Source organism: Desmodus rotundus, chromosome 3 (genome assembly GCF_022682495.2).
Source record: "Desmodus rotundus isolate HL8 chromosome 3, HLdesRot8A.1, whole genome shotgun sequence".
Classification (NCBI taxonomy): Eukaryota; Metazoa; Chordata; class Mammalia; order Chiroptera; family Phyllostomidae; genus Desmodus; species Desmodus rotundus.
The window spans coordinates 180,821,167-180,833,883 of NC_071389.1; the positions used below are offsets into that span (position 1 = coordinate 180,821,167).

The 12,717-nt window shown below is 45.7% G+C and overlaps 1 long non-coding RNA gene and 1 pseudogene across 2 annotated transcripts; one reads left to right on the forward strand and one right to left on the reverse strand.

Annotated features, from left to right (window-relative positions):
• Positions 1 to 135: 135 nt before the first annotated feature.
• On the forward strand, positions 136 to 11,597 carry LOC123478571 (uncharacterized). Of its 2 annotated transcripts, none has more exons than XR_011651042.1 (3): positions 136 to 840; positions 8,157 to 8,511; positions 9,666 to 11,597. It is a non-coding gene; the product is annotated as an uncharacterized lncRNA (long non-coding RNA). The 2 variants fall into 2 exon arrangements; XR_011651041.1 differs by having other exon boundaries at positions 136 to 373.
• On the reverse strand, positions 3,751 to 5,561 carry LOC112321985 (phosducin-like protein 3; annotated as a pseudogene).
• Positions 11,598 to 12,717: the final 1,120 nt, after the last annotated feature.

Below are 12,717 nucleotides of genomic sequence, written 5' to 3' on the forward strand. Positions count from 1 at the left end.
CACCTCCCTCTCACCCTGGGCACCCGACCGGCCGTGCAGTGAAGACGCCCGTGGAGCCTTAGGGCCTGCGGAGTCCCTGCCCGAGACGCAGCCACCACCTTCCCGGGGAAGGAGAGCTCGCTTCGCAGGGATTCCGTTCCCCACTTTCCTTTGCACCTGAGCTCACCACCCACCCAGCAAGAGCGGAAGGGCTGGAGCCGCGCCTGCACCTTCAGATGCACCCCTGTCGGCCAGACCCCCGGGAGGCGCCAGAGTAATGAGGCAAAAATCCCGGGCTAGGTGCGCGGGAGAGGTGCGGCGAGGGGAACCACCTAGTGATGTTCCTCCTCCTCTTCCTCCTCCTCCCGCTGCTACGTCTTCTTCATTTAACCAGGTAGGGGAGCGGGACAGCCTACAGAAGGGGCTGGTGGCCCCCAGTGAGGCTCTCTGGCTTGTAGTCCAAAGTGTGACCCTTATCACTCACTGCTCTAGTCATCTGTGGAAGGCCGAACCTGGCCTTTGGTCTAGGGACTGCACCGGGTGGCAGTCTCCTGACCCAACACTTCTCCCCTTCCCTGGGACAGGGGTGGGAGGACAGGAGCACGTCAGATGGGGGCACCTCACACTGCATGGCAAGCAGGCACAGCCCAGGCTTCACAAGGGCTGTCCCAGGACCCACAGCAGCTGCTGAAACAGACCTGTTCAAGGAAGGGCACTTGTTGGGCACGACATGAAAGGACCACATTTTCACATCCCTAAACCATGACCGAAGCGGTGGATACGGGGAATCAGAAGTGTCCAGGAATGTGTGATCATGATAATCTCAGGATGATGAAGCGAAAGGCCCTGTGATGGAGGCAGGTAGGTCTGAGTGCCCCCAGCCCTCTACCCCATCCTGTGATCTTCCTCCTGGGAACTGGCTATGCAGGGACTGATACAACTTCTTACATTTGTAGAGCATTCTGAAATTTATAAAACACTTTCAAAAGCATGATCTCATATCACTAGGAGAAAGATCTCCACTCTCCTCTCCTGTCTGGTATTTGGGGGGGGCCCACGAGGAGGGACCCCCCAAAATGGGAATTATCTCCTGGAGAGTGAGCCCCTTGTAGTACAGGCTTCCCCCACTAGGTGAGTGCTTCAGGAACCCATCTGTATCAGTGTACCGAATGGTGTTGTTGTGAGAGGCTGCGTTCAGTTTCACTGAATTTTTTTGGAGACTCAAAGCATTTGCCCATTTCATCATGGGTGAGCCCACCTGCCCACAGCGCCCTGTGGCTGTTTGGCAGTTTTTGACCAAAAAACAGCATGACCCCTGTGCCCCATCCTCCCTATTCACCTGATTTCTCCATGAGTGACTTTTTTTGTTTCCCCCTGAATGAAAAAAAATCCTCAAAGGGAAACATTTTGCCAACATGGAATAGGTGAAACAAAAAATGGCAGAAACACTAAAAGGCATCAAGATCGACGAGTTCAAAAACTGTTTTGAGCAGTGGGAAAAACATCTTGATAGGTGTATTGCATCAAATGCAGAGCACTTTGAAGGTGACTGAAGTTCGAACATGTAAGAATAAATACACAATTTTTTAAATAAATAAATTCTGGTTATTTTTGGTCCCCTCCTTGTGTTAAACGTCTAAATAAACTGAAGTGTTTTAGTCCTCACTCTGACTGATAACTCTATTTTGTTTGGGAGAGGAATCTTTAACATTCATTGATTTCTAATTTTGCTTGCCTTCCTCATTGCCCTTCAATATTCTCTTTTTCTGAGCTTGCTGATATGTGATTGCTCTGTTGGTTCAGAAGAGTTCTCTGTACCTCTTACCCCTGAGTCCTACTCCTGCTTCCTTTCTCCCAGTGGCTCAGAGGGTTTGGGGGCAGGAGCTACAGTGGAGAGAAGCCTTTTTCTCTTCCCATTCATAGCATGTGGGTCTTTTATTGCTACCCTGTTTTCTGTTGTTGTTGGGGGGTGTGGGGGGCGGAGAGAGAGAGAGAGATTGAGAGAGAGAGAGCGCATACCTGCAATTGATCCCAGGATGACAAGGGCAGCAATGAGGGAAAAAGAGCTAATAATAAACCAGGAGGTGGTGATTACTGGCAGTATTAAATGACGCCCCGGAGAGAGCTGGTGCCAAGGATCCCTAGATTCTCCTCCCAATGTCTCCCTGAAGGAGATGGAAGGAGGAGTAAGAGGGAAATTGAAATTGAGAGAACACCAAAGACAATCCTGGACTCATAGCACCCTGGGGTGAGCTGGCTAGACTGACAGGGTGGACTCGGGAAGAGTTAACCTTTTCACTTCCCTCAACGCTGGGATCCAATCTCCACCTACTGCCCCAGGGCTTGTCTTCAGCCTCTGTGGGAGGAGAGGTTCCCAGGAAAGCTGGAGTCTTAAAGCTGGAGGTGTGGCTGGTATGTGTGTGGGCTGGGATAAGGGACTCCCATTCTGTTTGTTCTGTTCTGGCCTCCTTGTCAGACTGTCACAGCCTCCATGTCCCCCAGCCCCTCCTGTGCCATGGAGAGAAGGCACACGTGATGGGCTGAGGGGAACACAGCTGAGGGAGTTGAATGGAGACTGAAGAATTGGGAGGTTGGTGGGTTGGCCCCTACTGAGTGGCTCTGGCCCTTGCCCTAGACAGGGGACCTGGATAATTGTCTTTCTTTCTGTCTGGTCCCAGACTTTCCTCACATCTTGTTTTTTTTAAATTATTATTAGTTAATTTATTTTTAGACAGAGGAAAAGGGAGAAAGAGAGGGAGAGAAACATCGATGTGTGGCTGCCTATTGTGCACCCCCTACTGGATGGAAAAATCCCTTGGGCATGAAGCAATGAGATACTGAAAGTGATGGTACCTTATACTATGCAGGTGACAAACTCATGGTAGAGCTCCATGTCTTATCTGTTTATCTTCAACACATTCGTGATTCTTAAAAAGCGTCTAGGCAATGACTGTCAGCTACTCTTGCTCGGTTCTCAGTGGTTAGAAAGAGCTTGGCCAGCACTCTCAGGCATCCCGCCTGGGTCTGTTCTTCTTTGCATATGTATCTGCACGTCTTCTAAAAAGAGGAAGTGAAAGTTTCACATTTACTTTCAGCAGATGATCGTGACATTTTTAAATAAAAGGAACATATATCAGAGGCACTTTAGTATTTCATATTTTTGTAAACATTTACTGACTTGTAGGGAAAAAGCTGTATTAATTTTTACCCCCAAATTATTGGATAACGGACAGTCACTTTATTTTATTGTTTATTTTTAGTTTGGGTACAAGTCTCCTTCTTGCTGTCAATTAGTTCTCAACTCATTTGCTTATTCCTACCATTCCAAAAATATTCCTACCGTGTTCTTATAGATTAACTTAACAACACTTGCATGCGATCCCCCTGAGAAGAATGTGTTTAACAACAATCATTAATACATTTTTGTAAGCCACTAACTTAGGAGTACTATGACCGCTTCGTGTTGTTCATTTGCTCTGAGCCCTGACTATTGTAACAATAAATCACACTTTTTTTTTTGCCATACCAACAGTTGGTTTTTATTTTATGAAAATATTAATTTAAAAAGAGTTCTAAGAAATTCAATAGGATTCCCAGAAATGATATTTCTGAGATCTATGAGATTTGAAACATAATTGTAAAAGGCTAAAAACCAAAGGATTCATTCCTACTTTTTCCTTTTTAAAAGAATCCAGATGATTTGTGACATTAGGAAGCCCATCATGCTACCCAGCACAGCCTCGGTCTTCCTCCTATAGTCACTGCCCCTCCTCAGGGGGGCGGAGCACCGCACCGCGCGGAGGACAGCAAGGCCTCTTCCGTGGGTTTCTTAGGGTTTTCCTCCAGGTCTGTGTTGATTGCTCCAGACTCCGACAATTTCCACTCCAAGTCATCTCTCGTCAGGTTCATGCCACTAAACACTAGAGGTCCAATAAGCTGAGCCTTGATATCACCTTCAAGATAAACAAATATTGTGGGCAGATTCCTATCAGGGTAGTTGGGTATGCAGGTTGCTGAAACGGCTTTGGTAAACTTGACGTCAGGAAACTTCCTGGCAAGTCCACTCATGTGCTGATTCATCAGGGCACAGAGGGAATCCCTTGTTTGTAAAGGTGCAAGATCACCCACAAGCCCTCTCCAGCTTTCGTAACTTCCTGAACATAATCCTTTCCTGAGATCTACAAACCTTCTCCAAATTCATTCTTCAGTTTAGTTGCTTTCCACTCAGCCAGTCTCTGCTGCCTGTACATGCCAATAGCTCATTCACCTTCCTCATTAAATTCGTCTTCATTATCCTCCAATTCTTCCAAAGTCATATCTTCACAACTTTTCACAACTGACTGCCGAAGGACTCACTGTTCTTCCCCTTCGGCCTCCTTTTCCAGTTCATCTAAGCTTTTCTTCGAGGGTAAGATGCCCTTTTTGTGTAAGATGTCATTCCACTCAGTGTCTGTGCTGGGGTCCTGTGTCTTGTTTCAATTGCTCAATCCAGGCCGGTCCTAATTATTTGTTCATTGATGCATTCTATTTATATCATAACATAAATTATACTTACGATATGCCAGGTAATATTCCAAGCACTTTATAATTCTAACTTATTTGGTCCTCACCTGACCATATGAGATAGATACTTGTATTAGAAAGAATTTGAGGCCCAGAGAGATTAAATAACTTATCCAAGGCCACACTGCTAATAAGTGGCAGAACCAGGACTCCATACCTGAGCTCAACAACGGCACTACGCTCCTTTTCTGAAAAAATGTGGAGATGTCAAGGGGATGTTCTGTCCATCTTATTGGGGAAGTACAATCCCATTAAATTTTCAAGTTTAATAGGAATTTAAAATATGTTTCTGTTTTGATCAATTTTATACTAATAACAGTTCTAGGGCTACGAAGAGATAGTGTGAGAGAGAGCAAGTGGAGCAAAATGTTAATAATGGGTGAATCTGGGAAAGGGGTATACAAAACATCACTCTATTATTTTTCAAAATTTTAATAAATTTAATAAATTTTTAATAAATTTAAAATTTTAATTTACAGCAGGTACATGGTTGTACCAGTTATCTATTGCCATGCAAATGTGGCATAACAAACATCCAGTAAACCTTTAATAACAGGCTAATAACAATTATTTACATTGGTGTGTGAGTCTATAGGCTAGCTAGGAGGTTCTGCTAATTTGGACCAGGCTAGGCTGACTTCAGCTGGGCTCACTCATGCATTTGTGGCCCTGGGTCAGTTTTTTCCTGCCCGGCCTAGAATGGCCTCAGCTGGGATGACTTGGCTGTCCTCCACATGGCCTCTCGTCCTCCAGGAAGCTATCCTGGGCTTGTTCTCATGATGCTGGGGAGATTCGGAGAGAGAATGAAGGGACCCAGAGCCTTTGGGACCTAAGATTGGAACCAGTACCTCATCACTCCTTCCACTCTATTGGCCGAAGCAACACCAGGCCATGCCCAAAGAGATTGTGGGAAGATGCGGCCAGCTGGCATAGATCCACAGAGGCATGGAAACCTGGGGGCAATCTACCACAGAGATGGACCCAGCATGCAGACTCTTAAGAGCCAGGCTCTTAACCATCATTCCACAACGACTTCCTTATCAAATATTTTATTAATACCTATTTCAAGTTCCATGAATTCATGTGCCCAGCCCCTTGATGGACACTGTGAAGGGACAAGGTCCTCCTTGTAAGGAGCTTACGGCATAGCTAAGGAGAGGAGACACCCATCATGGAAAGTCTGGTAACAATAAAGTCAAGACAAACGGTAACAACAACGGTAGGAGATGATGCTGTGGACTGAAGGGTGGTTGGGAGGGTCAGGCAGGGATTGTTCTGGGTCTTGTAAAATGTAAAATGGGCAGAATTGAGTCAGATGGTAAAGAGGGACAAATAAATTCACTTCTTCCTCCCTCCCCTGGATATGGGTGGAGGGGGAAGATAGGGAGGTGGAAGGGGGGGCCCAGGAGGAAAGTAGTTTTCTAAAGCTCTTCTCAGCTGTCTACTCAGCCCCTTAGGATTTCCTTCTACCTGCCTTGAATATGTATTGAGGGCCCAACAGAAAATCACATTCAATTCTTATTTGGGCTTACTACCCACCTTTGGAGCATGGTGGGTTTCCAGAAGAATCTTTGCTTTTACTGAGAAGGGTGGGCAGCACTGTCAAAGGGAAGACAAGGTAGATGACTCTATAAGGAAAGAGAATGCAGCTACGGGAGGGGAGAGATCAGGAAGAGGGGTTGGGAGGAGATAGAAGAGAGTGGGAGAAGTCTGAACAGATGCTGTGATGTTTTGGGGACAGGGAGTGACATGCGAAGACGATTTTTTTTTTAAAGAAAATGTTGCTGTGTGGTGAGCCACAGGACCATGTGTTACAGGTCAACAGCCTTTAGCAAAGACCAAGGCCATTTCTCAAGGCTTTGTGAGTTAGATTTCTGTTTCTTTGAATGCCGAGATGACCTTTAGGATCAAAACAAGGTAGTCAGTTTTCTTTGGGTTTCTTGCCTTATGGCAGGCTTTAACCAGAGCAAGCGATTTTTTTTTTCCCTATAAGACAGTGTTTTTGGAATGAGACAATTTGAGTTCAAATCCTGGCTTTTCTTCTTGCTAACTTCGTCATCTTGAAGGTGGAATGTAACCTCTCTGAGACTGTTTCTTCATCTGTTAACAGGAGGATAATGTGTAGCTCGTAGTGTTTTGTGAGGATTAAATGGAATGAGATGTGTCAATTGCTTGATTATGCCTGCATGTAGTAATTGCTTTATTAAAAAGGTAGCTGGTCTTATTATCATGATCCTAAAATTGAGTACAATTATCCTCATTTTACATATGAGGATGGAGACTTAGAGAAGCCAAGTTGACCTGACCCCAGAACACTTGTGAAGGGCTTGCCTTTGAACAAGGACACTGACAGGGAACAAAGCACGCTAGGGAGGCAGAAGGCCACGACTAAAGGGCCAGAAGGATTAATGTACATGTAGGGTGGAGATCAACACAAAATGGGAGCGAGGACACAGGGAGACAGCAGGCCTAAGTGCTCACAGAGGCCTCCTGATTGGAGGCCAGCGGTTAGAACAAATGCCCACGCTAAAGCCTTATTAGATGTGGGGATTTGATCCTAGCTGCTCTGTATGCTGGCTTTGTGGCCTTAGCCAAGTCACCTTACCTCGGAGACTCAGTCTTAACCTCTATCAAATGGGATAATAGCAGGAGTGCCTGTTTCATTGGGCTGCAGAAGGGAGGAGGTTGATTAGTGCACATGCAGCACACTGCCTGGCACACAGGGTGGGCACTGAGATCTAGCTGCCCGTCCATATGAACCAGACTGTGAACCTGGGTCTCCATAGGATGGGGTTCTGGAGCCTGCTAAAGTGGCCCAAACTGCGGTTTAATTATCCAAAGAGGGGTTCATGATATTTCCCAGAGCATGAGGAAATTACTTTAAGCTCGAGATGGAGGTATTTGGGTCAGACGTGAGAAAGAACTTCCTGAAAATCAGGCTTGTTAAATTAAATTAGAAATAATGATTTAGGGCTGTTGTGTTAGCCTTTGCTCTAAGAGTAAAATATCCGCCCTTCTTCCTGGGCTGGGCACCATGTGTCATACTGAGATGAGAGGAGACTGTCAGCCAAAAAATACGTGTGCCGCGAGCAAGGGCTGGCTGTGACCCTGGACTAAGTGCTAAGGCTCACAGAGCTAGTAGTGGTTGACCGTGGAAGGGAGTGGGCCTGTTCTAACTTTGAAAACTTATCCAGAGCCTTAAACTTCTTAAATGCATGCACTTTTGCTCACCCTAAAGCTGAGGAGGCGGTAACCCAATGTCAGTATAGACCTGACGGGAAATCAGGTGATTGCTTGGAGCGAATGGGGCTTGAAGGAAGTGACCACACTGTCACTGATCAGAGCCACTTGAAGAAAGGCACAGACTCTCAGAGCAGCATTGATGGAGGTTATCAGGCAGAAGCGGGGGTCATCTGCCAAGGACATCAATCAGCAGGACTTGGGGGCCTGTCTACTCCTGGCTCCAGAAACCAAGTCAAATTTCATTGCATTTCCAGGGGCTGCCACTAGGGGAGACTGTGGCTCCTGGGTGCAATGGGGCACAGGTGGACAGCCATGAAATAAAACACCTCAGGAGAGCATTCACTTTTGTTGCTTTCTTGTCATTCTTGAAGGCCTGAGCTGCACGGGAAGAGAGAGGAGTCGGGGACAATCACTGATGGGGGACTCAGCGTCATCGCCTTAGCTGCGCCTGCTGAGGAACCTACCAGGGATTCCTGAGCCACAAAGGCCCTGTTTTGGCCTCACGAAGATTCCACAGCCCCCCTGGGGACTGAAGGTAGGAAGAGCAGGAGGGGTCTCAGACCTGGACGTTAAGACACCTGACTCCAAGCTCTGCCCCAAGAAATTCCAAGAAGATAAAATCTACCTTTGGATCACTCACCTCCTCTTCTATTCAACTTCTCCTTCAGCTTCTGCCGGGCCCAGCAAAGGCCCTGTGGCCTCACAGTGCCCCAATCTTGGCTTAAGGTAAGAAAAGTATCTGATAAACTAATCTCTTCACACTAAGACAGAGGGAGTCCCCCTCACCCAGAAAAAATGGGACACAGAGGGAAAGGTAACAGTCTTTGCTAGATTTCTCCATTTGCCAATTTCAGTTTATATTATAATCCTTTAACCAGGATTTTCTATCTGAATTATTTTAGTCAGGGAAGGGGGAGGGTCAAAAATTCTTTCTGAATCTTTTGTTTCTTCTTCTTCTTCTCCTCCTCCTCTTCCCCTTCCTCCTCCTCCTCCTTCTTCTTCTTTCTTCTTCGATTTTTTGAGGATGTTTATTAAAGTTGGGACATTGGAACAAGGAAGAGCCTAGGAGAAAAAGCAACAGGAGAGAGACTAGGCGGGGAAATTAGCTTATGCTGGGCTGCTTTGGCTCACTGAGAAGTCAGAGAAAAGGGGGCCTTGGGGTCAGGTTCAGGGATTTAGTCCAGGACAAGCTGCTGCTGCCTGTAGCTGTCTCCTAGTGGCAAGTCTCTTGGGGTCCCTTAGAGTTTAGGAGATGGTGCCTGTGGGGGTGGGGGAAGAATAGGGGGCGGGGGAAGGGAAAGGTGTGGGCGCGCTCCTGGGAGGGAGGGCAGCTTCTTCTTTTTCTTAGTAACCAGCTTAAGATCAATGTCCTAAAAGGCATATTTTGGGGTGGCAAAATTATTTATTTACTTATTTTTATCCTCATCTAGGACATGCTTATTAATTTGAGAGAGGGGAAGGGAGGCAGAGAGAGAGAAATATCTGAACCCACAACCCAGGTGTGTGCCCTGACCAAGAATCAAACCTGAGACCCTTCATTTTACAGGACAATGCTCCAACCAACTGAGTCACACTGGCCAGGGCAGGGGTGGCAAAAATTTTGGTCCCCCCGAAAAGCCAATGGTACTACAGCATTTGCGTAGATTTAGAACTTAGACCAACACAATACTTTTTCTGGGAGGAGTGTTTGATCACCGATGTTTAGAATTGCTGGTCAAGGTGATAATAAAGGGCAGCCGGCTTTTGGTTGATCACTGTTTTAAAATTCTGTATAGACAATGCACCCTATTGCTGGCCCTCAGTATGGGGTGAGAGGGGACTGTCCCCACCACCCTGCTCTTGCACCCGGCTGATAAGAGTTCTGCCTTTCTCTCATCAAGCGGCAGAACAGTGGCGCATGTCAACAGGCAGGTGGGACAAGAGAACAGGAAGATGCCTTGACTGCAAGCAGGAATATTTCAGGAAGGAGGCAATGCTGGAAATCGATTGCCTCCCAGCTGCACCGAGTACTCCTGGCGAATTTAGCGACCTGTTGTACAGCACAACCCTTGGCTCCTCTTCTACTGGCTCCTGCCTCCATCCTGCTGTCAGAATGCAGATTCTGCCATCCTGGACCATGAGGCGGACAGGGCCACTGTTGGGCTGGCAGAGTGGGAGGGGCCTGGGACACCGAGGACTCCAGAGAGAGTGCCCTGCATCTCCAACCTTTACTCAAGCAAGAGAGAAGTAAGATTCCATTTTTTATGGGGTTCCTGACATTGAAGGGGCCTGAAATCTGAAGGACAAATAGGTGTTTTCTAAGTAAATAAAAGAAGGAAGAGAGTTTCAGGGAACTGGAAGCTCAAGTAGGGAAGTTAAGAGCCAAGAGACAGCATGGTGAGTTTGTGGAATGCAAAGAAGCTCGGGATAGGGAACTTGGTTCAGGTGGGGCTTGAGGTCTTAAGAAAGGACTACAGAAAAATGGCAAATAATTTCCCTGTGCTCGTTGGCATTATCTAATATCACAATCTGAGAGCTCTACTGTTCTAGGAGGTTCTCAGAGGCCAAACCAAGAAACCCAAGGCCCTGCCTTCCAGCGTTGTGTCAGGAGACTTTATTAGTAAAGAATCCTGTTTATTACCGTCTGACTCAGCCACCTGCTGTTACTATGGTTGCCGCCAACAATGAAGCATAAACCCATTCCTAGAGGGTGGGGTTTGCAGGGCGGGGCGGTCTTCTCCCATTTTCTGGATCAGAACCCTGCAGAGCTTCCTGGCCTGTAGCAGAGGTGACGGGGGAGAGAGTTTATCTGTGGAATGTCAAGTGTGGGTGTCCTTGGGAGGGGATGAGACAGAGGCTGTGCAAGAAGCTGAATGGGGTTAAGGGACAGATGTCTGCAGAAGGGCCTGGGGGTGTGTACAGTGTGTGTGAGTGAGACAGAGCTGTGCAGCTCCAAGCTGATCAGAAACACGCTCCATCCAAATAAGTATGAAAGAATCCCAGGAGACGGAGAGAGATCGACAGAGAACCGTGGGGCACAGAAGAGGTAGAGCGAGGGAGAGATTGATAACTGGCCACTTTCTTCACCAGGGACGAGCAGGGTTTGTTCCCCCAGATGGTGGTGGGGGTCAGAGACATAGCCAACGAGGGTGGTGGAAAGAGAACAGTCTGACAGGGACATACACAAAGGAGTAGAAAGAAAGGGAAGCCAAAGGGACAGATGGCTTTTTAAAAGATTATCTGACCTCATACATTTGTGCAAAGACTTACAAAGGTTACAAAGCACTTGGGCATCCATTTCCTCATTTGCTTTCTGAGAAGCCGTGTGAGGAAGCCAGGAGAGGAAATGTCAGTCTATTCTAAAATAGGGAGCCGAAGACTTACAGAATTTGATAAACATGGCCAGGGTGAAAACAGAACTAGAATCTAGGCCTCTCGGCTCACAGTCCAGTGCGCTTTCTAAATCTCCTTTCTGCTAGCCTTTGGCATCCACAGACCCTTTTAATGGGTGTCTGCTCCCTACGAATTGCCAAATTTTTTGATAAATTTTAAAAATTGGCCCTGGCTGGTGTGGTTCAGTGGATTGAGTGCCAGCCTGCAAACCAAGGGGTTGCCAGTTTGATTCCCAGTCGGGGGACACGCCTGGGCTGCGGGCCAGGTCCCCGGTTGGGAGAGTGTGAGAGGCAAGGGATTGATGTTGCTCTCGCACATGGATGTTTCTCTCCCTCACTTTCTCCCTCCTTCCACTTCTCTCTAAAAATAAATTTAAAAAATCTTTTTAAAAATTGTCACAAATTGTAAAAGAATGAAATAAAACATATAAAAAGTAATAACGGTTTTGTTTTAAATCAATGAGAAAGATATCATTTGTAACCTTTGCAAAGGCATTCATATTTGGTTTGCTGTCTGATAGTTTGAGCCTCAGCTCAAGTCCTGTATTCAGTCAGTTAAGAAGCACTTTTTTATTGATCGATTGAGAGAGAGAGAGATTTGTTGTTCTATTCAGGTATGCATTCATCCGTTGGTTCTTGTATGAGCCGTGACTGCTCTATTAAATTAGGAACCTTAAGGGATGGCATCAAGTCCTTCATCAGATAGTCCTGGAGAAGCAGATGGAACTTGGACACAGAACCAGGGAGAACGTTCTCGTGGACATGGTTCGCAGAACTGCCAGGGCCTAAGTCTGCAAGCATATTATGTTCAAAAGTTGGAAGATGGACTGTTTTAACTTGGGATGGCGGCAAATGGATTCTTGTGTAATCCTTGGCTTTGTTCAGCTTTGGAAAGTACTTTTTGTTCTGATATATAATTTCAAGTTTTTTAAAAAAATTGTGGTAAAATATGCATAACAAAGTTTATAATTTTATTACAGTGGTTTAAAAATACACTCAATAATGTGTTTTTTATTTCTTTCTCAAAAAAACCCACAAATCAAGTGTTGGGAAATAGTAAAACTTTGATGATGCAGTAGTGCCAGAATTCTAGCTGTAAGAAATCCTGGTACTGTATCCCCAACATTAAAACTGTGAAATTTTGATCCTGACATGGGTTCTAATGTGTCACGCAGGTGTACGCCATTAGCAGTTGGAGAAATGCTCTTTATTAACATTGTCAGTGTCACAAAGTGTCACTCTGCATTTCCAAATCTAGTGTAATGGAAGAAAAGAAGCAACATTTTCTGTATGTGCAGATGACATGATGTTATATAGAGAAAATCCTAAAGAATTTACAAAAACACTGATTAGAGCAAGGTTGTAGGATACAAAATCAATATTAAAAAATCAGTTGTATTTCTACACACTAGTATAGAATTTGAAAGTGAAATAGGAAAACAGTTCCATTTATAATAACATCAAAAAGAATAAAATACTTAGGGAAAAATTTAACCAAAGGTGTACAAGACTTGTACACTTTAAAACATTGTTTAAAAAAATGTAAGAAAATTTAAATAAA